At 45.1% G+C, this 26,474-nt stretch overlaps 8 non-coding genes across 8 annotated transcripts; all 8 read left to right on the top strand.

Annotated features, from left to right (window-relative positions):
* The first annotated feature begins 2,582 nt into the window (after window positions 1-2,582).
* Window positions 2,583-2,802, top strand: LOC135052922 (small nucleolar RNA U3). The gene has a single exon (XR_010242344.1). It is a non-coding gene; the product is annotated as a small nucleolar RNA U3 (small nucleolar RNA).
* A 3,015-nt stretch (window positions 2,803-5,817) lies between these two features.
* On the top strand, window positions 5,818-6,037 carry LOC135052921 (small nucleolar RNA U3). The gene has a single exon (XR_010242343.1). It is a non-coding gene; the product is annotated as a small nucleolar RNA U3 (small nucleolar RNA).
* A 3,016-nt stretch (window positions 6,038-9,053) lies between these two features.
* Window positions 9,054-9,273, top strand: LOC135052975 (small nucleolar RNA U3). Its single transcript, XR_010242391.1, has one exon. It is a non-coding gene; the product is annotated as a small nucleolar RNA U3 (small nucleolar RNA).
* Window positions 9,274-12,282: 3,009 nt separating this feature from the next.
* Window positions 12,283-12,502, top strand: LOC135052919 (small nucleolar RNA U3). Its single transcript, XR_010242342.1, has one exon. It is a non-coding gene; the product is annotated as a small nucleolar RNA U3 (small nucleolar RNA).
* A 3,017-nt stretch (window positions 12,503-15,519) lies between these two features.
* Window positions 15,520-15,739, top strand: LOC135052918 (small nucleolar RNA U3). The gene has a single exon (XR_010242341.1). It is a non-coding gene; the product is annotated as a small nucleolar RNA U3 (small nucleolar RNA).
* Window positions 15,740-18,760: 3,021 nt separating this feature from the next.
* Window positions 18,761-18,980, top strand: LOC135052917 (small nucleolar RNA U3). Its single transcript, XR_010242340.1, has one exon. It is a non-coding gene; the product is annotated as a small nucleolar RNA U3 (small nucleolar RNA).
* A 3,014-nt stretch (window positions 18,981-21,994) lies between these two features.
* On the top strand, window positions 21,995-22,214 carry LOC135052916 (small nucleolar RNA U3). Its single transcript, XR_010242339.1, has one exon. It is a non-coding gene; the product is annotated as a small nucleolar RNA U3 (small nucleolar RNA).
* A 3,017-nt stretch (window positions 22,215-25,231) lies between these two features.
* Window positions 25,232-25,451, top strand: LOC135052915 (small nucleolar RNA U3). The gene has a single exon (XR_010242338.1). It is a non-coding gene; the product is annotated as a small nucleolar RNA U3 (small nucleolar RNA).
* Window positions 25,452-26,474: the final 1,023 nt, after the last annotated feature.

Raw genomic sequence — 26,474 nt, 5'->3', positions numbered from 1 at the left:
ATGAATGGCCAGCAGGTGGTGCTCCATGTAACACTGCAGCTCTCTGCTCTGAGCTCCAGCACAAAAAAATAAAAGCAAAACTGTCACGACTCATGGCATTGTCCCCTTCTCTGCACATAGGCACCTGGCACTCCTGTCACGGCAGTGTCCCCCTCTACTGCATCCATACACCCGAGTCTCCTGTCGCGGCAGTGTCTGCCTTGGGCATGAAGGGCCCACCGGGGAACTGCAATGGTAGGGGACCGTATTTTAGGATGTGGACAGTCTCCAGAGGGGGGGGTGGCCAGCTGCCACAGAGGCTTGGCTAATCATTTTATAGTAAAAACTGCTTGTTCATGCTTAATAATGTACCAGATTAATAACAGTAATGCAGAAAAAACACCATAGTCCTGTGCACTATAAGGCAACATGTGCGTAATCTATCATTCAAGTGCACAATCTGGAACCTGATCCCTAGAAGAGAAGGTGGGGCCCGCCGAGGGTTTCCCCTGTGCCCCTGCTGGACAGTCCAACCCTCTGTCACGGCATCATGTCCACTGCTCTGTATGCAGGACTTGATTCAAAGATGTACATAAAGCAAATGGTTTATGTACGTCTACGATGGTGGGCGCATGTGTGATCGCACGCAGTGTCCTCTGTGACGCAAGTCTGATGGACAGTCTGCAGACGTGTGGGGTGGGTAGATTTCACTAAAACAGGAAGTTGTACCTCTATTTTCTGGGAGTGGCGAGGCCAGGCTCTGCATCGTCTGATGCAAATTTCCTGGCCCCAGCAGCGCAAACAGCCTGGCCATCCTGAGTACTCGGTTGATGTTTACGCAATTGATCCGATGCTGTCTCTTTGGATGCAGAAGCACCCTGAGGACGCTTCGAGCTGTTGTACGTACTGTAGGGCTCCTGCCTGAAGCAACCAAAGGGCACTCCAGGTGGCACTGCTGCAGCAATACTGACTGCAGGGCAGCACCGATCGCAGACCCCTAGTTATGGCCCTGGTCCAGTGTAAGTGCTGAGTTTCTAGGTCTGATTATAAGTTGTACGGCAAGCAGTAGCAGCCATTAGATCACTTGCGTGAACATCGCCCATCTGAGCAACCAGGTTACTCAGGATGGCCTGGGGTTTCACTCTGCCAAGACCAGGAATTCTGCACTGGAGGATGCAGACCCTGGCCTCGGCAAGCCTACAAAACAGGGGTGGGATAACACCATTTTGGCCACAGCATGTGAATCATGTTGAGGCTTAGGGGGCCCTGCGAGCAATCTCGCAGTCACAGATCACCAAACATCACAGTTGTATGGAAACGGCTGCGTTTGCGTACAACTCTGAATTAGACCCTCTGTTTCACAACCTATTTATGTACATGCTCACAAGACATAGGGATGGACGTTTGAGGTCGATGGCTACCAATCAACAGTCTTTCCAATTCGATCAAAGTACCCTTTTCCACTAAATTGCGAGGATTCGATGGTTGCCAATCCGATGTTCAGGTACTTCTGTGCATTTGCGGACACCCGGAAAGGGGTGTCCGCAGCTCAGGTAAATGCACGCTTGCACAAAGCTCTGAAAGATTCTACACATGTTCACAGTAAAGCAATTGATGGTTACACCATTGCAATCATTCAATGTGCATGGCTGCGTTTGATGTCATCAGCCCGGCAACCAATTAATGCCAGGCTTCCGATGTCCATACCTGCTGTGGCGTGATGGGAAGCCTTCCGGGGAGCAGAGGACACATTATTTTGGAAGCATTTGTGATGTAAGGTAGAGTAGTTGCAACATTTCAGTACATATTTCGGGGAACCCCCTTTTTTTTAATATGAAAACCATTTAGAGGAAATCCATGCCAAATGAAGGCTAGCAGTGAAACTAACATGGTTCATTTGAATATCTTTATGGTTTTATTACAAATTACACCCAAAAGCAAGCAGGAGGTGGTTTGTATGTCATTTGTCGTGTTTATTCCCCATGTTTACTCATTTTTGTCATAAAAGAAAGATATAAAAGGTAGTATCTTTGTTACATTAATATTATGTAATCTATCGCTCTTATTACTCTTCAAATACCAGCCTACATATGAGGTTCTGTTGCATCGAACATCCCCCCAGCGTAAAATGAACTAACAGTAGAGGAACAGAAACAAAAGCACCCATCCCACAGCAAATATAACATGATCGTTAGTGATCTACCAAGCAGAATTGTCACCATGCCAGAAAAGCACGTGTTTAGACTTTGTTTTTCTCTATAACATATGTTTGGTTTTGTGATCCTGACATTCTGTGTGCATAGTCCGTTATTAGCTGAGGCTGTTGTTGCTGCTTTAAGCTGTGTCTCGGCTGTTTCAGAGGTGCTTCCTGGTTGGCCAGAGTATCTTAAATATGCAGATGAGCAAGTGAGTGCACAATCATAGAAGAATACATTCTGTAAGAAAAGCTGAGTCCATCGTTGGTCCACATTTTAAAGGCAGCATAGTTTCTTACTATCTGATATATTCAAGATATGTTCAACTGTGAGATCATTTTAAAAATCTCCATTATATTAAAAAGACTCTCCTTCCCACAGCAGTAAAAATGCTAGGCTGTTATGGTTAAGACTATACTTTCAGGGATCATTTCTATAGTTTTTAACTTTTGGAAATGTGCTCTAAAGTGTCCAGACCTACCAACCATGAGGAAGAGCAATAGTAATCTTTTCTGAGCGCGAAGTGAGCTCTCAGTGCTGCTTCATTGTAGCTGCTGTTTGCTTTTGATGACCGTTCCTTTTCTTCTATCATGGGAGAAATGGAGGAAGAGATTACAAGCTGAGTGGTTGTTTTTAATGCTTGTTAATGACAGATTTTCTTATGGCTCCATGTGTACTGCTATTGTCATGTGGCATGATGCGATGTGCCCAAAAACATTGATAATGTGCTCATGTCAAAGGATCCCTGCAAGGGACATGGTGACATCACCAAACATTAGGAACAAGCCATCGGAACAAAGGGGCCGATGGTTTCCACTTCTACAGAATCAAATTGAAAAGGACTGTCAATTGGAGGGAACAAAAAAAATATTGATGATTGTGGATCATTGCTTTCTGATGTCCATTCCTGTTGTGTGGCAAATTCAGGCACATTAGTAGTGATTTATCCCTATTACTGAGCTGGCTTTATATCTTCAAAATATTTTCAAGTGAAGCTTATTTGGGGATTGTCACTTCAAACTGGAAGTATTCTTAACACTATATGGCAAGTGCAGTTCTGCATGAATGGCCAGCAGGTGGTGCTCCATGTAACACTGCAGCTCTCTGCTCTGAGCTCCAGCACAAAAAAAGAAAAGCAAAACTGTCACGACTCATGGCATTGTCCCCTTCTCTGCACATAGGCACCTGGCACTCCTGTCACGGCAGTGTCCCCCTCTACTGCATCCATACACCCGAGTCTCCTGTCGCGGCAGTGTCTGCCTTGGGCATGAAGGGCCCACCGGGGAACTGCAATGGTAGGGGACCGTATTTTAGGATGTGGACAGTCTCCAGAGGGGGGGGTGGCCAGCTGCCACAGAGGCTTGGCTAATCATTTTATAGTAAAAACTGCTTGTTCATGCTTAATAATGTACCAGATTAATAACAGTAATGCAGAAAAAACACCATAGTCCTGTGCACTATAAGGCAACATGTGCGTAATCTATCATTCAAGTGCACAATCTGGAACCTGATCCCTAGAAGAGAAGGTGGGGCCCGCCGAGGGTTTCCCCTGTGCCCCTGCTGGACAGTCCAACCCTCTGTCACGGCATCATGTCCACTGCTCTGTATGCAGGACTTGATTCAAAGATGTACATAAAGCAAATGGTTTATGTACGTCTACGATGGTGGGCGCATGTGTGATCGCACGCAGTGTCCTCTGTGACGCAAGTCTGATGGACAGTCTGCAGACGTGTGGGGTGGGTAGATTTCACTAAAACAGGAAGTTGTACCTCTATTTTCTGGGAGTGGCGAGGCCAGGCTCTGCATCGTCTGATGCAAATTTCCTGGCCCCAGCAGCGCAAACAGCCTGGCCATCCTGAGTACTCGGTTGATGTTTACGCAATTGATCCGATGCTGTCTCTTTGGATGCAGAAGCACCCTGAGGACGCTTCGAGCTGTTGTACGTACTGTAGGGCTCCTGCCTGAAGCAACCAAAGGGCACTCCAGGTGGCACTGCTGCAGCAATACTGACTGCAGGGCAGCACCGATCGCAGACCCCTAGTTATGGCCCTGGTCCAGTGTAAGTGCTGAGTTTCTAGGTCTGATTATAAGTTGTACGGCAAGCAGTAGCAGCCATTAGATCACTTGCGTGAACATCGCCCATCTGAGCAACCAGGTTACTCAGGATGGCCTGGGGTTTCACTCTGCCAAGACCAGGAATTCTGCACTGGAGGACGCAGACCCTGGCCTCGGCAAGCCTACAAAACAGGGGTGGGATGACACCATTTTGGCCACAGCATGTGAATCATGTTGAGGCTTAGGGGGCCCTGCGAGCAATCTCGCAGTCACAGATCACCAAACATCACAGTTGTATGGAAACGGCTGCGTTTGCGTACAACTCTGAATTAGACCCTCTGTTTCACAACCTATTTATGTACATGCTCACAAGACATAGGGATGGACGTTTGAGGTCGATGGCTACCAATCAACAGTCTTTCCAATTCGATCAAAGTACCCTTTTCCACTAAATTGCGAGGATTCGATGGTTGCCAATCCGATGTTCAGGTACTTCTGTGCATTTGCGGACACCCGGAAAGGGGTGTCCGCAGCTCAGGTAAATGCACGCTTGCACAAAGCTCTGAAAGATTCTACACATGTTCACAGTAAAGCAATTGATGGTTACACCATTGCAATCATTCAATGTGCATGGCTGCGTTTGATGTCATCAGCCCGGCAACCAATTAATGCCAGGCTTCCGATGTCCATACCTGCTGTGGCGTGATGGGAAGCCTTCCGGGGAGCAGAGGACACATTATTTTGGAAGCATTTGTGATGTAAGGTAGAGTAGTTGCAACATTTCAGTACATATTTCGGGGAACCCCCTTTTTTTTAATATGAAAACCATTTAGAGGAAATCCATGCCAAATGAAGGCTAGCAGTGAAACTAACATGGTTCATTTGAATATCTTTATGGTTTTATTACAAATTACACCCAAAAGCAAGCAGGAGGTGGTTTGTATGTCATTTGTCGTGTTTATTCCCCATGTTTACTCATTTTTGTCATAAAAGAAAGATATAAAAGGTAGTATCTTTGTTACATTAATATTATGTAATCTATCGCTCTTATTACTCTTCAAATACCAGCCTACATATGAGGTTCTGTTGCATCGAACATCCCCCCAGCGTAAAATGAACTAACAGTAGAGGAACAGAAACAAAAGCACCCATCCCACAGCAAATATAACATGATCGTTAGTGATCTACCAAGCAGAATTGTCACCATGCCAGAAAAGCACGTGTTTAGACTTTGTTTTTCTCTATAACATATGTTTGGTTTTGTGATCCTGACATTCTGTGTGCATAGTCCGTTATTAGCTGAGGCTGTTGTTGCTGCTTTAAGCTGTGTCTCGGCTGTTTCAGAGGTGCTTCCTGGTTGGCCAGAGTATCTTAAATATGCAGATGAGCAAGTGAGTGCACAATCATAGAAGAATACATTCTGTAAGAAAAGCTGAGTCCATCGTTGGTCCACATTTTAAAGGCAGCATAGTTTCTTACTATCTGATATATTCAAGATATGTTCAACTGTGAGATCATTTTAAAAATCTCCATTATATTAAAAAGACTCTCCTTCCCACAGCAGTAAAAATGCTAGGCTGTTATGGTTAAGACTATACTTTCAGGGATCATTTCTATAGTTTTTAACTTTTGGAAATGTGCTCTAAAGTGTCCAGACCTACCAACCATGAGGAAGAGCAATAGTAATCTTTTCTGAGCGCGAAGTGAGCTCTCAGTGCTGCTTCATTGTAGCTGCTGTTTGCTTTTGATGACCGTTCCTTTTCTTCTATCATGGGAGAAATGGAGGAAGAGATTACAAGCTGAGTGGTTGTTTTTAATGCTTGTTAATGACAGATTTTCTTATGGCTCCATGTGTACTGCTATTGTCATGTGGCATGATGCGATGTGCCCAAAAACATTGATAATGTGCTCATGTCAAAGGATCCCTGCAAGGGACATGGTGACATCACCAAACATTAGGAACAAGCCATCGGAACAAAGGGGCCGATGGTTTCCACTTCTACAGAATCAAATTGAAAAGGACTGTCAATTGGAGGGAACAAAAAAAATATTGATGATTGTGGATCATTGCTTTCTGATGTCCATTCCTGTTGTGTGGCAAATTCAGGCACATTAGTAGTGATTTATCCCTATTACTGAGCTGGCTTTATATCTTCAAAATATTTTCAAGTGAAGCTTATTTGGGGATTGTCACTTCAAACTGGAAGTATTCTTAACACTATATGGCAAGTGCAGTTCTGCATGAATGGCCAGCAGGTGGTGCTCCATGTAACACTGCAGCTCTCTGCTCTGAGCTCCAGCACAAAAAAAGAAAAGCAAAACTGTCACGACTCATGGCATTGTCCCCTTCTCTGCACATAGGCACCTGGCACTCCTGTCACGGCAGTGTCCCCCTCTACTGCATCCATACACCCGAGTCTCCTGTCGCGGCAGTGTCTGCCTTGGGCATGAAGGGCCCACCGGGGAACTGCAATGGTAGGGGACCGTATTTTAGGATGTGGACAGTCTCCAGAGGGGGGGGGTGGCCAGCTGCCACAGAGGCTTGGCTAATCATTTTATAGTAAAAACTGCTTGTTCATGCTTAATAATGTACCAGATTAATAACAGTAATGCAGAAAAAACACCATAGTCCTGTGCACTATAAGGCAACATGTGCGTAATCTATCATTCAAGTGCACAATCTGGAACCTGATCCCTAGAAGAGAAGGTGGGGCCCGCCGAGGGTTTCCCCTGTGCCCCTGCTGGACAGTCCAACCCTCTGTCACGGCATCATGTCCACTGCTCTGTATGCAGGACTTGATTCAAAGATGTACATAAAGCAAATGGTTTATGTACGTCTACGATGGTGGGCGCATGTGTGATCGCACGCAGTGTCCTCTGTGACGCAAGTCTGATGGACAGTCTGCAGACGTGTGGGGTGGGTAGATTTCACTAAAACAGGAAGTTGTACCTCTATTTTCTGGGAGTGGCGAGGCCAGGCTCTACATCGTCTGATGCAAATTTCCTGGCCCCAGCAGCGCAAACAGCCTGGCCATCCTGAGTACTCGGTTGATGTTTACGCAATTGATCCGATGCTGTCTCTTTGGATGCAGAAGCACCCTGAGGACGCTTCGAGCTGTTGTACGTACTGTAGGGCTCCTGCCTGAAGCATCCAAAGGGCACTCCAGGTGGCACTGCTGCAGCAATACTGACTGCAGGGCAGCACCGATCGCAGACCCCTAGTTATGGCCCTGGTCCAGTGTAAGTGCTGAGTTTCTAGGTCTGATTATAAGTTGTACGGCAAGCAGTAGCAGCCATTAGATCACTTGCGTGAACATCGCCCATCTGAGCAACCAGGTTACTCAGGATGGCCTGGGGTTTCACTCTGCCAAGACCAGGAATTCTGCACTGGAGGACGCAGACCCTGGCCTCGGCAAGCCTACAAAACAGGGGTGGGATAACACCATTTTGGCCACAGCATGTGAATCATGTTGAGGCTTAGGGGGCCCTGCGAGCAATCTCGCAGTCACAGATCACCAAACATCACAGTTGTATGGAAACGGCTGCGTTTGCGTACAACTCTGAATTAGACCCTCTGTTTCACAACCTATTTATGTACATGCTCACAAGACATAGGGATGGACGTTTGAGGTCGATGGCTACCAATCAACAGTCTTTCCAATTCGATCAAAGTACCCTTTTCCACTAAATTGCGAGGATTCGATGGTTGCCAATCCGATGTTCAGGTACTTCTGTGCATTTGCGGACACCCGGAAAGGGGTGTCCGCAGCTCAGGTAAATGCACGCTTGCACAAAGCTCTGAAAGATTCTACACATGTTCACAGTAAAGCAATTGATGGTTACACCATTGCAATCATTCAATGTGCATGGCTGCGTTTGATGTCATCAGCCCGGCAACCAATTAATGCCAGGCTTCCGATGTCCATACCTGCTGTGGCGTGATGGGAAGCCTTCCGGGGAGCAGAGGACACATTATTTTGGAAGCATTTGTGATGTAAGGTAGAGTAGTTGCAACATTTCAGTACATATTTCGGGGAACCCCCTTTTTTTTAATATGAAAACCATTTAGAGGAAATCCATGCCAAATGAAGGCTAGCAGTGAAACTAACATGGTTCATTTGAATATCTTTATGGTTTTATTACAAATTACACCCAAAAGCAAGCAGGAGGTGGTTTGTATGTCATTTGTCGTGTTTATTCCCCATGTTTACTCATTTTTGTCATAAAAGAAAGATATAAAAGGTAGTATCTTTGTTACATTAATATTATGTAATCTATCGCTCTTATTACTCTTCAAATACCAGCCTACATATGAGGTTCTGTTGCATCGAACATCCCCCCAGCGTAAAATGAACTAACAGTAGAGGAACAGAAACAAAAGCACCCATCCCACAGCAAATATAACATGATCGTTAGTGATCTACCAAGCAGAATTGTCACCATGCCAGAAAAGCACGTGTTTAGACTTTGTTTTTCTCTATAACATATGTTTGGTTTTGTGATCCTGACATTCTGTGTGCATAGTCCGTTATTAGCTGAGGCTGTTGTTGCTGCTTTAAGCTGTGTCTCGGCTGTTTCAGAGGTGCTTCCTGGTTGGCCAGAGTATCTTAAATATGCAGATGAGCAAGTGAGTGCACAATCATAGAAGAATACATTCTGTAAGAAAAGCTGAGTCCATCGTTGGTCCACATTTTAAAGGCAGCATAGTTTCTTACTATCTGATATATTCAAGATATGTTCAACTGTGAGATCATTTTAAAAATCTCCATTATATTAAAAAGACTCTCCTTCCCACAGCAGTAAAAATGCTAGGCTGTTATGTTTAAGACTATACTTTCAGGGATCATTTCTATAGTTTTTAACTTTTGGAAATGTGCTCTAAAGTGTCCAGACCTACCAACCATGAGGAAGAGCAATAGTAATCTTTTCTGAGCGCGAAGTGAGCTCTCAGTGCTGCTTCATTGTAGCTGCTGTTTGCTTTTAATGACCGTTCCTTTTCTTCTATCATGGGAGAAATGGAGGAAGAGATTACAAGCTGAGTGGTTGTTTTTAATGCTTGTTAATGACAGATTTTCTTATGGCTCCATGTGTACTGCTATTGTCATGTGGCATGATGCAATGTGCCCAAAAACATTGATAATGTGCTCATGTCAAAGGATCCCTGCAAGGGACATGGTGACATCACCAAACATTAGGAACAAGCCATCGGAACAAAGGGGCCGATGGTTTCCACTTCTACAGAATCAAATTGAAAAGGACTGTCAATTGGAGGGAACAAAAAAAAATATTGATGATTGTGGATCATTGCTTTCTGATGTCCATTCCTGTTGTGTGGCAAATTCAGGCACATTAGTAGTGATTTATCCCTATTACTGAGCTGGATTTATATCTTCAAAATATTTTCAAGTGAAGCTTATTTGGGGATTGTCACTTCAAACTGGAAGTATTCTTAACACTATATGGCAAGTGCAGTTCTGCATGAATGGCCAGCAGGTGGTGCTCCATGTAACACTGCAGCTCTCTGCTCTGAGCTCCAGCACAAAAAAATAAAAGCAAAACTGTCACGACTCATGGCATTGTCCCCTTCTCTGCACATAGGCACCTGGCACTCCTGTCACGGCAGTGTCCCCCTCTACTGCATCCATACACCCGAGTCTCCTGTCGCGGCAGTGTCTGCCTTGGGCATGAAGGGCCCACCGGGGAACTGCAATGGTAGGGGACCGTATTTTAGGATGTGGACAGTCTCCAGAGGGGGGGGTGGCCAGCTGCCACAGAGGCTTGGCTAATCATTTTATAGTAAAAACTGCTTGTTCATGCTTAATAATGTACCAGATTAATAACAGTAATGCAGAAAAAACACCATAGTCCTGTGCACTATAAGGCAACATGTGCGTAATCTATCATTCAAGTGCACAATCTGGAACCTGATCCCTAGAAGAGAAGGTGGGGCCCGCCGAGGGTTTCCCCTGTGCCCCTGCTGGACAGTCCAACCCTCTGTCACGGCATCATGTCCACTGCTCTGTATGCAGGACTTGATTCAAAGATGTACATAAAGCAAATGGTTTATGTACGTCTACGATGGTGGGCGCATGTGTGATCGCACGCAGTGTCCTCTGTGACGCAAGTCTGATGGACAGTCTGCAGACGTGTGGGGTGGGTAGATTTCACTAAAACAGGAAGTTGTACCTCTATTTTCTGGGAGTGGCGAGGCCAGGCTCTGCATCGTCTGATGCAAATTTCCTGGCCCCAGCAGCGCAAACAGCCTGGCCATCCTGAGTACTCGGTTGATGTTTACGCAATTGATCCGATGCTGTCTCTTTGGATGCAGAAGCACCCTGAGGACGCTTCGAGCTGTTGTACGTACTGTAGGGCTCCTGCCTGAAGCATCCAAAGGGCACTCCAGGTGGCACTGCTGCAGCAATACTGACTGCAGGGCAGCACCGATCGCAGACCCCTAGTTATGGCCCTGGTCCAGTGTAAGTGCTGAGTTTCTAGGTCTGATTATAAGTTGTACGGCAAGCAGTAGCAGCCATTAGATCACTTGCGTGAACATCGCCCATCTGAGCAACCAGGTTACTCAGGATGGCCTGGGGTTTCACTCTGCCAAGACCAGGAATTCTGCACTGGAGGACGCAGACCCTGGCCTCGGCAAGCCTACAAAACAGGGGTGGGATAACACCATTTTGGCCACAGCATGTGAATCATGTTGAGGCTTAGGGGGCCCTGCGAGCAATCTCGCAGTCACAGATCACCAAACATCACAGTTGTATGGAAACGGCTGCGTTTGCGTACAACTCTGAATTAGACCCTCTGTTTCACAACCTATTTATGTACATGCTCACAAGACATAGGGATGGACGTTTGAGGTCGATGGCTACCAATCAACAGTCTTTCCAATTCGATCAAAGTACCCTTTTCCACTAAATTGCGAGGATTCGATGGTTGCCAATCCGATGTTCAGGTACTTCTGTGCATTTGCGGACACCCGGAAAGGGGTGTCCGCAGCTCAGGTAAATGCACGCTTGCACAAAGCTCTGAAAGATTCTACACATGTTCACAGTAAAGCAATTGATGGTTACACCATTGCAATCATTCAATGTGCATGGCTGCGTTTGATGTCATCAGCCCGGCAACCAATTAATGCCAGGCTTCCGATGTCCATACCTGCTGTGGCGTGATGGGAAGCCTTCCGGGGAGCAGAGGACACATTATTTTGGAAGCATTTGTGATGTAAGGTAGAGTAGTTGCAACATTTCAGTACATATTTTGGGGAACCCCCTTTTTTTTAATATTAAAACCATTTAGAGGAAATCCATGCCAAATGAAGGCTAGCAGTGAAACTAACATGGTTCATTTGAATATCTTTATGGTTTTATTACAAATTACACCCAAAAGCAAGCAGGAGGTGGTTTGTATGTCATTTGTCGTGTTTATTCCCCATGTTTACTCATTTTTGTCATAAAAGAAAGATATAAAAGGTAGTATCTTTGTTACATTAATATTATGTAATCTATCGCTCTTATTACTCTTCAAATACCAGCCTACATATGAGGTTCTGTTGCATCGAACATCCCCCCAGCGTAAAATGAACTAACAGTAGAGGAACAGAAACAAAAGCACCCATCCCACAGCAAATATAACATGATCGTTAGTGATCTACCAAGCAGAATTGTCACCATGCCAGAAAAGCACGTGTTTAGACTTTGTTTTTCTCTATAACATATGTTTGGTTTTGTGATCCTGACATTCTGTGTGCATAGTCCGTTATTAGCTGAGGCTGTTGTTGCTGCTTTAAGCTGTGTCTCGGCTGTTTCAGAGGTGCTTCCTGGTTGGCCAGAGTATCTTAAATATGCAGATGAGCAAGTGAGTGCACAATCATAGAAGAATACATTCTGTAAGAAAAGCTGAGTCCATCGTTGGTCCACATTTTAAAGGCAGCATAGTTTCTTACTATCTTCAAGATATGTTCAACTGTGAGATCATTTTAAAAATCTCCATTATATTAAAAAGACTCTCCTTCCCACAGCAGTAAAAATGCTAGGCTGTTATGGTTAAGACTATACTTTCAGGGATCATTTCTATAGTTTTTAACTTTTGGAAATGTGCTCTAAAGTGTCCAGACCTACCAACCATGAGGAAGAGCAATAGTAATCTTTTCTGAGCGCGAAGTGAGCTCTCAGTGCTGCTTCATTGTAGCTGCTGTTTGCTTTTGATGACCGTTCCTTTTCTTCTATCATGGGAGAAATGGAGGAAGAGATTACAAGCTGAGTGGTTGTTTTTAATGCTTGTTAATGACAGATTTTCTTATGGCTCCATGTGTACTGCTATTGTCATGTGGCATGATGCAATGTGCCCAAAAACATTGATAATGTGCTCATGTCAAAGGATCCCTGCAAGGGACATGGTGACATCACCAAACATTAGGAACAAGCCATCGGAACAAAGGGGCCGATGGTTTCCACTTCTACAGAATCAAATTGAAAAGGACTGTCAATTGGAGGGAACAAAAAAAAATATTGATGATTGTGGATCATTGCTTTCTGATGTCCATTCCTGTTGTGTGGCAAATTCAGGCACATTAGTAGTGATTTATCCCTATTACTGAGCTGGCTTTATATCTTCAAAATATTTTCAAGTGAAGCTTATTTGGGGATTGTCACTTCAAACTGGAAGTATTCTTAACACTATATGGCAAGTGCAGTTCTGCATGAATGGCCAGCAGGTGGTGCTCCATGTAACACTGCAGCTCTCTGCTCTGAGCTCCAGCACAAAAAAATAAAAGCAAAACTGTCACGACTCATGGCATTGTCCCCTTCTCTGCACATAGGCACCTGGCACTCCTGTCACGGCAGTGTCCCCCTCTACTGCATCCATACACCCGAGTCTCCTGTCGCGGCAGTGTCTGCCTTGGGCATGAAGGGCCCACCGGGGAACTGCAATGGTAGGGGACCGTATTTTAGGATGTGGACAGTCTCCAGAGGGGGGGGTGGCCAGCTGCCACAGAGGCTTGGCTAATCATTTTATAGTAAAAACTGCTTGTTCATGCTTAATAATGTACCAGATTAATAACAGTAATGCAGAAAAAACACCATAGTCCTGTGCACTATAAGGCAACATGTGCGTAATCTATCATTCAAGTGCACAATCTGGAACCTGATCCCTAGAAGAGAAGGTGGGGCCCGCCGAGGGTTTCCCCTGTGCCCCTGCTGGACAGTCCAACCCTCTGTCACGGCATCATGTCCACTGCTCTGTATGCAGGACTTGATTCAAAGATGTACATAAAGCAAATGGTTTATGTACGTCTACGATGGTGGGCGCATGTGTGATCGCACGCAGTGTCCTCTGTGACGCAAGTCTGATGGACAGTCTGCAGACGTGTGGGGTGGGTAGATTTCACTAAAACAGGAAGTTGTACCTCTATTTTCTGGGAGTGGCGAGGCCAGGCTCTGCATCGTCTGATGCAAATTTCCTGGCCCCAGCAGCGCAAACAGCCTGGCCATCCTGAGTACTCGGTTGATGTTTACGCAATTGATCCGATGCTCTCTCTTTGGATGCAGAAGCACCCTGAGGACGCTTCGAGCTGTTGTACGTACTGTAGGGCTCCTGCCTGAAGCATCCAAAGGGCACTCCAGGTGGCACTGCTGCAGCAATACTGACTGCAGGGCAGCACCGATCGCAGACCCCTAGTTATGGCCCTGGTCCAGTGTAAGTGCTGAGTTTCTAGGTCTGATTATAAGTTGTACGGCAAGCAGTAGCAGCCATTAGATCACTTGCGTGAACATCGCCCATCTGAGCAACCAGGTTACTCAGGATGGCCTGGGGTTTCACTCTGCCAAGACCAGGAATTCTGCACTGGAGGACGCAGACCCTGGCCTCGGCAAGCCTACAAAACAGGGGTGGGATAACACCATTTTTGGCCACAGCATGTGAATCATGTTGAGGCTTAGGGGGCCCTGCGAGCAATCTCGCAGTCACAGATCACCAAACATCACAGTTGTATGGAAACGGCTGCGTTTGCGTACAACTCTGAATTAGACCCTCTGTTTCACAACCTATTTATGTACATGCTCACAAGACATAGGGATGGACGTTTGAGGTCGATGGCTACCAATCAACAGTCTTTCCAATTCGATCAAAGTACCCTTTTCCACTAAATTGCGAGGATTCGATGGTTGCCAATCCGATGTTCAGGTACTTCTGTGCATTTGCGGACACCCGGAAAGGGGTGTCCGCAGCTCGGGTAAATGCACGCTTGCACAAAGCTCTGAAAGATTCTACACATGTTCACAGTAAAGCAATTGATGGTTACACCATTGCAATCATTCAATGTGCATGGCTGCGTTTGATGTCATCAGCCCGGCAACCAATTAATGCCAGGCTTCCGATGTCCATACCTGCTGTGGCGTGATGGGAAGCCTTCCGGGGAGCAGAGGACACATTATTTTGGAAGCATTTGTGATGTAAGGTAGAGTAGTTGCAACATTTCAGTACATATTTCAGGGAACCCCCTTTTTTTTAATATGAAAACCATTTAGAGGAAATCCATGCCAAATGAAGGCTAGCGGTGAAACTAACATGGTTCATTTGAATATCTTTATGGTTTTATTACAAATTACACCCAAAAGCAAGCAGGAGGTGGTTTGTATGTCATTTGTCGTGTTTATTCCCCATGTTTACTCATTTTTGTCATAAAAGAAAGATATAAAAGGTAGTATCTTTGTTACATTAATATTATGTAATCTATCGCTCTTATTACTCTTCAAATACCAGCCTACATATGAGGTTCTGTTGCATCGAACATCCCCCCAGCGTAAAATGAACTAACAGTAGACGAACAGAAACAAAAGCACCCATCCCACAGCAAATATAACATGATCGTTAGTGATCTACCAAGCAGAATTGTCACCATGCCAGAAAAGCACGTGTTTAGACTTTGTTTTTCTCTATAACATATGTTTGGTTTTGTGATCCTGACATTCTGTGTGCATAGTCCGTTATTAGCTGAGGCTGTTGTTGCTGCTTTAAGCTGTGTCTCGGCTGTTTCAGAGGTGCTTCCTGGTTGGCCAGAGTATCTTAAATATGCAGATGAGCAAGTGAGTGCACAATCATAGAAGAATACATTCTGTAAGAAAAGCTGAGTCCATCGTTGGTCCACATTTTAAAGGCAGCATAGTTTCTTACTATCTGATATATTCAAGATATGTTCAACTGTGAGATCATTTTAAAAATCTCCATTATATTAAAAAGACTCTCCTTCCCACAGCAGTAAAAATGCTAGGCTGTTATGGTTAAGACTATACTTTCAGGGATCATTTCTATAGTTTTTAACTTTTGGAAATGTGCTCTAAAGTGTCCAGACCTACCAACCATGAGGAAGAGCAATAGTAATCTTTTCTGAGCGCGAAGTGAGCTCTCAGTGCTGCTTCATTGTAGCTGCTGTTTGCTTTTGATGACCGTTCCTTTTCTTCTATCATGGGAGAAATGGAGGAAGAGATTACAAGCTGAGTGGTTGTTTTTAATGCTTGTTAATGACAGATTTTCTTATGGCTCCATGTGTACTGCTATTGTCATGTGGCATGATGCGATGTGCCCAAAAACATTGATAATGTGCTCATGTCAAAGGATCCCTGCAAGGGACATGGTGACATCACCAAACATTAGGAACAAGCCATCGGAACAAAGGGGCCGATGGTTTCCACTTCTACAGAATCAAATTGAAAAGGACTGTCAATTGGAGGGAACAAAAAAAATATTGATGATTGTGGATCATTGCTTTCTGATGTCCATTCCTGTTGTGTGGCAAATTCAGGCACATTAGTAGTGATTTATCCCTATTACTGAGCTGGCTTTATATCTTCAAAATATTTTCAAGTGAAGCTTATTTGGGGATTGTCACTTCAAACTGGAAGTATTCTTAACACTATATGGCAAGTGCAGTTCTGCATGAATGGCCAGCAGGTGGTGCTCCATGTAACACTGCAGCTCTCTGCTCTGAGCTCCAGCACAAAAAAATAAAAGCAAAACTGTCACGACTCATGGCATTGTCCCCTTCTCTGCACATAGGCACCTGGCACTCCTGTCACGGCAGTGTCCCCCTCTACTGCATCCATACACCCGAGTCTCCTGTCGCGGCAGTGTCTGCCTTGGGCATGAAGGGCCCACCGGGGAACTGCAATGGTAGGGGACCGTATTTTAGGATGTGGACAGTCTCTCCAGAGGGGGGGGGGGGTGGCCAGCTGCCACAGAGGCTTGGCTAATCATTTTATAGTAAAAACTGCTTGTTCATGCTTAATAATGTACCAGATTAATAACAGTAATGCAGAAAAAACACCATAGTCCTGTGCACTATAAGGCAACATGTGCGTAATCTATCATTCAAGTGCACAATCTGGAACCTGATCCCTAGAAGAGAAGGTGGGGCCCGCCGAGGGTTTCCCCTGTGCCCCTGCTGGACAGTCCAACCCTCTGTCACGGCATCATGTCCACTGCTCTGTATGCAGGACTTGATTCAAAGATGTACATAAAGCAAATGGTTTATGTACGTCTACGATGGTGGGCGCATGTGTGATCGCACGCAGTGTCCTCTGTGACGCAAGTCTGATGGACAGTCTGCAGACGTGTGGGGTGGGTAGATTTCACTAAAACAGGAAGTTGTACCTCTATTTTCTGGGAGTGGCGAGGCCAGGCTCTGCATCGTCTGATGCAAATTTCCTGGCCCCAGCAGCGCAAACAGCCTGGCCATCCTGAGTACTCGGTTGATGTTTACGCAATTGATCCGATGCTGTCTCTTTGGATGCAGAAGCACCCTGAGGACGCTTCGAGCTGTTGTACGTACTGTAGGGCTCCTGCCTGAAGCATCCAAAGGGCACTCCAGGTGGCACTGCTGCAGCAATACTGACTGCAGGGCAGCACCGATCGCAGACCCCTAGTTATGGCCCTGGTCCAGTGTAAGTGCTGAGTTTCTAGGTCTGATTATAAGTTGTACGGCAAGCAGTAGCAGCCATTAGATCACTTGCGTGAACATCGCCCATCTGAGCAACCAGGTTACTCAGGATGGCCTGGGGTTTCCCTCTGCCAAGACCAGGAATTCTGCACTGGAGGACGCAGACCCTGGCCTCGGCAAGCCTACAAAACAGGGGTGGGATAACACCATTTTGGCCACAGCATGTGAATCATGTTGAGGCTTAGGGGGCCCTGCGAGCAATCTCGCAGTCACAGATCACCAAACATCACAGTTGTATGGAAACGGCTGCGTTTGCGTACAACTCTGAATTAGACCCTCTGTTTCACAACCTATTTATGTACATGCTCACAAGACATAGGGATGGACGTTTGAGGTCGATGGCTACCAATCAACAGTCTTTCCAATTCGATCAAAGTACCCTTTTCCACTAAATTGCGAGGATTCGATGGTTGCCAATCCGATGTTCAGGTACTTCTGTGCATTTGCGGACACCCGGAAAGGGGTGTCCGCAGCTCAGGTAAATGCACGCTTGCACAAAGCTCTGAAAGATTCTACACATGTTCACAGTAAAGCAATTGATGGTTACACCATTGCAATCATTCAATGTGCATGGCTGCGTTTGATGTCATCAGCCCGGCAACCAATTAATGCCAGGCTTCCGATGTCCATACCTGCTGTGGCGTGATGGGAAGCCTTCCGGGGAGCAGAGGACACATTATTTTGGAAGCATTTGTGATGTAAGGTAGAGTAGTTGCAACATTTCAGTACATATTTCGGGGAACCCCCTTTTTTTTAATATGAAAACCATTTAGAGGAAATCCATGCCAAATGAAGGCTAGCGGTGAAACTAACATGGTTCATTTGAATATCTTTATGGTTTTATTACAAATTACACCCAAAAGCAAGCAGGAGGTGGTTTGTATGTCATTTGTCGTGTTTATTCCCCATGTTTACTCATTTTTGTCATAAAAGAAAGATATAAAAGGTAGTATCTTTGTTACATTAATATTATGTAATCTATCGCTCTTATTACTCTTCAAATACCAGCCTACATATGAGGTTCTGTTGCATCGAACATCCCCCCAGCGTAAAATGAACTAACAGTAGAGGAACAGAAACAAAAGCACCCATCCCACAGCAAATATAACATGATCGTTAGTGATCTACCAAGCAGAATTGTCACCATGCCAGAAAAGCACGTGTTTAGACTTTGTTTTTCTCTATAACATATGTTTGGTTTTGTGATCCTGACATTCTGTGTGCATAGTCCGTTATTAGCTGAGGCTGTTGTTGCTGCTTTAAGCTGTGTCTCGGCTGTTTCAGAGGTGCTTCCTGGTTGGCCAGAGTATCTTAAATATGCAGATGAGCAAGTGAGTGCACAATCATAGAAGAATACATTCTGTAAGAAAAGCTGAGTCCATCGTTGGTCCACATTTTAAAGGCAGCATAGTTTCTTACTATCTGATATATTCAAGATATGTTCAACTGTGAGATCATTTTAAAAATCTCCATTATATTAAAAAGACTCTCCTTCCCACAGCAGTAAAAATGCTAGGCTGTTATGGTTAAGACTATACTTTCAGGGATCATTTCTATAGTTTTTAACTTTTGGAAATGTGCTCTAAAGTGTCCAGACCTACCAACCATGAGGAAGAGCAATAGTAATCTTTTCTGAGCGCGAAGTGAGCTCTCAGTGCTGCTTCATTGTAGCTGCTGTTTGCTTTTGATGACCGTTCCTTTTCTTCTATCATGGGAGAAATGGAGGAAGAGATTACAAGCTGAGTGGTTGTTTTTAATGCTTGTTAATGACAGATTTTCTTATGGCTCCATGTGTACTGCTATTGTCATGTGGCATGATGCGATGTGCCCTAAAACATTGATAATGTGCTCATGTCAAAGGATCCCTGCAAGGGACATGGTGACATCACCAAACATTAGGAACAAGCCATCGGAACAAAGGGGCCGATGGTTTCCACTTCTACAGAATCAAATTGAAATGGACTGTCAATTGGAGGGAACAAAAAAAATATTGATGATTGTGGATCATTGCTTTCTGATGTCCATTCCTGTTGTGTGGCAAATTCAGGCACATTAGTAGTGATTTATCCCTATTACTGAGCTGGCTTTATATCTTCAAAATATTTTCAAGTGAAGCTTATTTGGGGATTGTCACTTCAAACTGGAAGTATTCTTAACACTATATGGCAAGTGCAGTTCTGCATGAATGGCCAGCAGGTGGTGCTCCATGTAACACTGCAGCTCTCTGCTCTGAGCTCCAGCACAAAAAAATAAAAGCAAAACTGTCACGACTCATGGCATTGTCCCCTTCTCTGCACATAGGCACCTGGCACTCCTGTCACGGCAGTGTCCCCCTCTACTGCATCCATACACCCGAGTCTCCTGTCGCGGCAGTGTCTGCCTTGGGCATGAAGGGCCCACCGGGGAACTGCAATGGTAGGGGACCGTATTTTAGGATGTGGACAGTCTCCAGCGGGGGGGTGGCCAGCTGCCACAGAGGCTTGGCTAATCATTTTATAGTAAAAACTGCTTGTTCATGCTTAATAATGTACCAGATTAATAACAGTAATGCAGAAAAAACACCATAGTCCTGTGCACTATAAGGCAACATGTGCGTAATCTATCATTCAAGTGCACAATCTGGAACCTGATCCCTAGAAGAGAAGGTGGGGCCCGCCGAGGGTTTCCCCTGTGCCCCTGCTGGACAGTCCAACCCTCTGTCACGGCATCATGTCCACTGCTCTGTATGCAGGACTTGATTCAAAGATGTACATAAAGCAAATGGTTTATGTACGTCTACGATGGTGGGCGCATGTGTGATCGCACGCAGTGTCCTCTGTGACGCAAGTCTGATGGACAGTCTGCAGACGTGTGGGGTTGGTAGATTTCACTAAAACAGGAAGTTGTACCTCTATTTTCTGGGAGTGGCGAGGCCAGGCTCTGCATCGTCTGATGCAAATTTCCTGGCCCCAGCAGCGCAAACAGCCTGGCCATCCTGAGTACTCGGTTGATGTTTACGCAATTGATCCGATGCTGTCTCTTTGGATGCAGAAGCACCCTGAGGACGCTTCGAGCTGTTGTACGTACTGTAGGGCTCCTGCCTGAAGCATCCAAAGGGCACTCCAGGTGGCACTGCTGCAGCAATACTGACTGCAGGGCAGCACCGATCGCAGACCCCTAGTTATGGCCCTGGTCCAGTGTAAGTGCTGAGTTTCTAGGTCTGATTATAAGTTGTACGGCAAGCAGTAGCAGCCATTAGATCACTTGCGTGAACATCGCCCATCTGAGCAACCAGGTTACTCAGGATGGCCTGGGGTTTCATTCTGCCAAGACCAGGAATTCTGCACTGGAGGACGCAGACCCTGGCCTCGGCAAGCCTACAAAACAGGGGTGGGATAACACCATTTTGGCCACAGCATGTGAATCCTGTTGAGGCTTAGGGGGCCCTGCGAGCAATCTCGCAGTCACAGATCACCAAACATCACAGTTGTATGGAAACGGCTGCGTTTGCGTACAACTCTGAATTAGACCCTCTGTTTCACAACCTATTTATGTACATGCTCACAAGACATAGGGATGGACGTTTGAGGTCGATGGCTACCAATCAACAGTCTTTCCAATTCGATCAAAGTACCCTTTTCCACTAAATTGCGAGGATTCGATGGTTGCCAATCCGATGTTCAGGTACTTCTGTGCATTTGCGGACACCCGGAAAGGGGTGTCCACAGCTCAGGTAAATGCACGCTTGCACAAAGCTCTGAAAGATTCTACACATGTTCACAGTAAAGCAATTGATGGTTACACCATTGCAATCATTCAATGTGCATGGCTGCGTTTGATGTCATCAGCCCGGCAACCAATTAATGCCAGGCTTCCGATGTCCATACCTGCTGTGGCGTGATGGGAAGCCTTCCGGGGAGCAGAGGACACATTATTTTGGAAGCATTTGTGATGTAAGGTAGAGTAGTTGCAACATTTCAGTACATATTTCGGGGAACCCCCTTTTTTTTAATATGAAAACCATTTAGAGGAAATCCATGCCAAATGAAGGCTAGCAGTGAAACTAACATGGTTCATTTGAATATCTTTATGGTTTTATTACAAATTACACCCAAAAGCAAGCAGGAGGTGGTTTGTATGTCATTTGTCGTGTTTATTCCCCATGTTTACTCATTTTTGTCATAAAAGAAAGATATAAAAGGTAGTATCTTTGTTACATTAATATTATGTAATCTATCGCTCTTATTACTCTTCAAATACCAGCCTACATATGAGGTTCTGTTGCATCGAACATCCCCCCAGCGTAAAATGAACTAACAGTAGAGGAACAGAAACAAAAGCACCCATCCCACAGCAAATATAACATGATCGTTAGTGATCTACCAAGCAGAATTGTCACCATGCCAGAAAAGCACGTGTTTAGACTTTGTTTTTCTCTATAACATATGTTTGGTTTTGTGATCCTGACATTCTGTGTGCATAGTCCGTTATTAGCTGAGGCTGTTGTTGCTGCTTTAAGCTGTGTCTCGGCTGTTTCAGAGGTGCTTCCTGGTTGGCCAGAGTATCTTAAATATGCAGATGAGCAAGTGAGTGCACAATCATAGAAGAATACATTCTGTAAGAAAAGCTGAGTCCATCGTTGGTCCACATTTTAAAGGCAGCATAGTTTCTTACTATCTGATATATTCAAGATATGTTCAACTGTGAGATCATTTTAAAAATCTCCATTATATTAAAAAGACTCTCCTTCCCACAGCAGTAAAAATGCTAGGCTGTTATGGTTAAGACTATACTTTCAGGGATCATTTCTATAGTTTTTAACTTTTGGAAATGTGCTCTAAAGTGTCCAGACCTACCAACCATGAGGAAGAGCAATAGTAATCTTTTCTGAGCGCGAAGTGAGCTCTCAGTGCTGCTTCATTGTAGCTGCTGTTTGCTTTTGATGACCGTTCCTTTTCTTCTATCATGGGAGAAATGGAGGAAGAGATTACAAGCTGAGTGGTTGTTTTTAATGCTTGTTAATGACAGATTTTCTTATGGCTCCATGTGTACTGCTATTGTCATGTGGCATGATGCGATGTGCCCAAAAACATTGATAATGTGCTCATGTCAAAGGATCCCTGCAAGGGACATGGTGACATCACCAAACATTAGGAACAAGCCATCGGAACAAAGGGGCCGATGGTTTCCACTTCTACAGAATCAAATTGAAAAGGACTGTCAATTGGAGGGAACAAAAAAAATATTGATGATTGTGGATCATTGCTTTCTGATGTCCATTCCTGTTGTGTGGCAAATTCAGGCACATTAGTAGTGATTTATCCCTATTACTGAGCTGGCTTTATATCTTCAAAATATTTTCAAGTGAAGCTTATTTGGGGATTGTCACTTCAAACTGGAAGTATTCTTAACACTATATGGCAAGTGCAGTTCTGCATGAATGGCCAGCAGGTGGTGCTCCATGTAACACTGCAGCTCTCTGCTCTGAGCTCCAGCACAAAAAAATAAAAGCAAAACTGTCACGACTCATGGCATTGTCCCCTTCTCTGCACATAGGCACCTGGCACTCCTGTCACGGCAGTGTCCCCCTCTACTGCATCCATACACCCGAGTCTCCTGTCGCGGCAGTGTCTGCCTTGGGCATGAAGGGCCCACCGGGGAACTGCAATGGTAGGGACCGTATTTTAGGATGTGGACAGTCTCCAGAGGGGGGGGGGGTGGCCAGCTGCCACAGAGGCTTGGCTAATCATTTTATAGTAAAAACTGCTTGTTCATGCTTAATAATGTACCAGATTAATAACAGTAATGCAGAAAAAACACCATAGTCCTGTGCACTATAAGGCAACATGTGCGTAATCTATCATTCAAGTGCACAATCTGGAACCTGATCCCTAGAAGAGAAGGTGGGGCCCGCCGAGGGTTTCCCCTGTGCCCCTGCTGGACAGTCCAACCCTCTGTCACGGCATCATGTCCACTGCTCTGTATGCAGGACTTGATTCAAAGATGTACATAAAGCAAATGGTTTATGTACGTCTACGATGGTGGGCGCATGTGTGATCGCACGCAGTGTCCTCTGTGACGCAAGTCTGATGGACAGTCTGCAGACGTGTGGGGTTGGTAGATTTCACTAAAACAGGAAGTTGTACCTCTATTTTCTGGGAGTGGCGAGGCCAGGCTCTGCATCGTCTGATGCAAATTTCCTGGCCCCAGCAGCGCAAACAGCCTGGCCATCCTGAGTACTCGGTTGATGTTTACGCAATTGATCCGATGCTGTCTCTTTGGATGCAGAAGCACCCTGAGGACGCTTCGAGCTGTTGTACGTACTGTAGGGCTCCTGCCTGAAGCATCCAAAGGGCACTCCAGGTGGCACTGCTGCAGCAATACTGACTGCAGGGCAGCACCGATCGCAGACCCCTAGTTATGGCCCTGGTCCAGTGTAAGTGCTGAGTTTCTAGGTCTGATTATAAGTTGTACGGCAAGCAGTAGCAGCCATTAGATCACTTGCGTGAACATCGCCCATCTGAGCAACCAGGTTACTCAGGATGGCCTGGGGTTTCATTCTGCCAAGACCAGGAATTCTGCACTGGAGGACGCAGACCCTGGCCTCGGCAAGCCTACAAAACAGGGGTGGGATAACACCATTTTGGCCACAGCATGTGAATCCTGTTGAGGCTTAGGGGGCCCTGCGAGCAATCTCGCAGTCACAGATCACCAAACATCACAGTTGTATGGAAACGGCTGCGTTTGCGTACAACTCTGAATTAGACCCTCTGTTTCACAACCTATTTATGTACATGCTCACAAGACATAGGGATGGACGTTTGAGGTCGATGGCTACCAATCAACAGTCTTTCCAATTCGATCAAAGTACCCTTTTCCACTAAATTGCGAGGATTCGATGGTTGCCAATCCGATGTTCAGGTACTTCTGTGCATTTGCGGACACCCGGAAAGGGGTGTCCACAGCTCAGGTAAATGCACGCTTGCACAAAGCTCTGAAAGATTCTACACATGTTCACAGTAAAGCAATTGATGGTTACACCATTGCAATCATTCAATGTGCATGGCTGCGTTTGATGTCATCAGCCCGGCAACCAATTAATGCCAGGCTTCCGATGTCCATACCTGCTGTGGCGTGATGGGAAGCCTTCCGGGGAGCAGAGGACACATTATTTTGGAAGCATTTGTGATGTAAGGTAGAGTAGTTGCAACATTTCAGTACATATTTCGGGGAACCCCCTTTTTTTTAATATGAAAACCATTTAGAGGAAATCCATGCCAAATGAAGGCTAGCAGTGAAACTAACATGGTTCATTTGAATATCTTTATGGTTTTATTACAAATTACACCCAAAAGCAAGCAGGAGGTGGTTTGTATGTCATTTGTCGTGTTTATTCCCCATGTTTACTCATTTTTGTCATAAAAGAAAGATATAAAAGGTAGTATCTTTGTTACATTAATATTATGTAATCTATCGCTCTTATTACTCTTCAAATACCAGCCTACATATGAGGTTCTGTTGCATCGAACATCCCCCCAGCGTAAAATGAACTAACAGTAGAGGAACAGAAACAAAAGCACCCATCCCACAGCAAATATAACATGATCGTTAGTGATCTACCAAGCAGAATTGTCACCATGCCAGAAAAGCACGTGTTTAGACTTTGTTTTTCTCTATAACATATGTTTGGTTTTGTGATCCTGACATTCTGTGTGCATAGTCCGTTATTAGCTGAGGCTGTTGTTGCTGCTTTAAGCTGTGTCTCGGCTGTTTCAGAGGTGCTTCCTGGTTGGCCAGAGTATCTTAAATATGCAGATGAGCAAGTGAGTGCACAATCATAGAAGAATACATTCTGTAAGAAAAGCTGAGTCCATCGTTGGTCCACATTTTAAAGGCAGCATAGTTTCTTACTATCTGATATATTCAAGATATGTTCAACTGTGAGATCATTTTAAAAATCTCCATTATATTAAAAAGACTCTCCTTCCCACAGCAGTAAAAATGCTAGGCTGTTATGGTTAAGACTATACTTTCAGGGATCATTTCTATAGTTTTTAACTTTTGGAAATGTGCTCTAAAGTGTCCAGACCTACCAACCATGAGGAAGAGCAATAGTAATCTTTTCTGAGCGCGAAGTGAGCTCTCAGTGCTGCTTCATTGTAGCTGCTGTTTGCTTTTGATGACCGTTCCTTTTCTTCTATCATGGGAGAAATGGAGGAAGAGATTACAAGCTGAGTGGTTGTTTTTAATGCTTGTTAATGACAGATTTTCTTATGGCTCCATGTGTACTGCTATTGTCATGTGGCATGATGCGATGTGCCCAAAAACATTGATAATGTGCTCATGTCAAAGGATCCCTGCAAGGGACATGGTGACATCACCAAACATTAGGAACAAGCCATCGGAACAAAGGGGCCGATGGTTTCCACTTCTACAGAATCAAATTGAAAAGGACTGTCAATTGGAGGGAACAAAAAAAATATTGATGATTGTGGATCATTGCTTTCTGATGTCCATTCCTGTTGTGTGGCAAATTCAGGCACATTAGTAGTGATTTATCCCTATTACTGAGCTGGCTTTATATCTTCAAAATATTTTCAAGTGAAGCTTATTTGGGGATTGTCACTTCAAACTGGAAGTATTCTTAACACTATATGGCAAGTGCAGTTCTGCATGAATGGCCAGCAGGTGGTGCTCCATGTAACACTGCAGCTCTCTGCTCTGAGCTCCAGCACAAAAAAATAAAAGCAAAACTGTCACGACTCATGGCATTGTCCCCTTCTCTGCACATAGGCACCTGGCACTCCTGTCACGGCAGTGTCCCCCTCTACTGCATCCATACACCCGAGTCTCCTGTCGCGGCAGTGTCTGCCTTGGGCATGAAGGGCCCACCGGGGAACTGCAATGGTAGGGACCGTATTTTAGGATGTGGACAGTCTCCAGAGGGGGGGGGGGGTGGCCAGCTGCCACAGAGGCTTGGCTAATCATTTTATAGTAAAAACTGCTTGTTCATGCTTAATAATGTACCAGATTAATAACAGTAATGCAGAAAAAACACCATAGTCCTGTGCACTATAAGGCAACATGTGCGTAATCTATCATTCAAGTGCACAATCTGGAACCTGATCCCTAGAAGAGAAGGTGGGGCCCGCCGAGGGTTTCCCCTGTGCCCCTGCTGGACAGTCCAACCCTCTGTCACGGCATCATGTCCACTGCTCTGTATGCAGGACTTGATTCAAAGATGTACATAAAGCAAATGGTTT

The sequence above is a fragment of the Pseudophryne corroboree genome, chromosome 2, assembly GCF_028390025.1.
Source record: "Pseudophryne corroboree isolate aPseCor3 chromosome 2, aPseCor3.hap2, whole genome shotgun sequence".
NCBI lineage: Eukaryota > Metazoa > Chordata > Amphibia > Anura > Myobatrachidae > Pseudophryne > Pseudophryne corroboree.
This window is presented reverse-complemented; position numbering and strand designations above follow the sequence as displayed.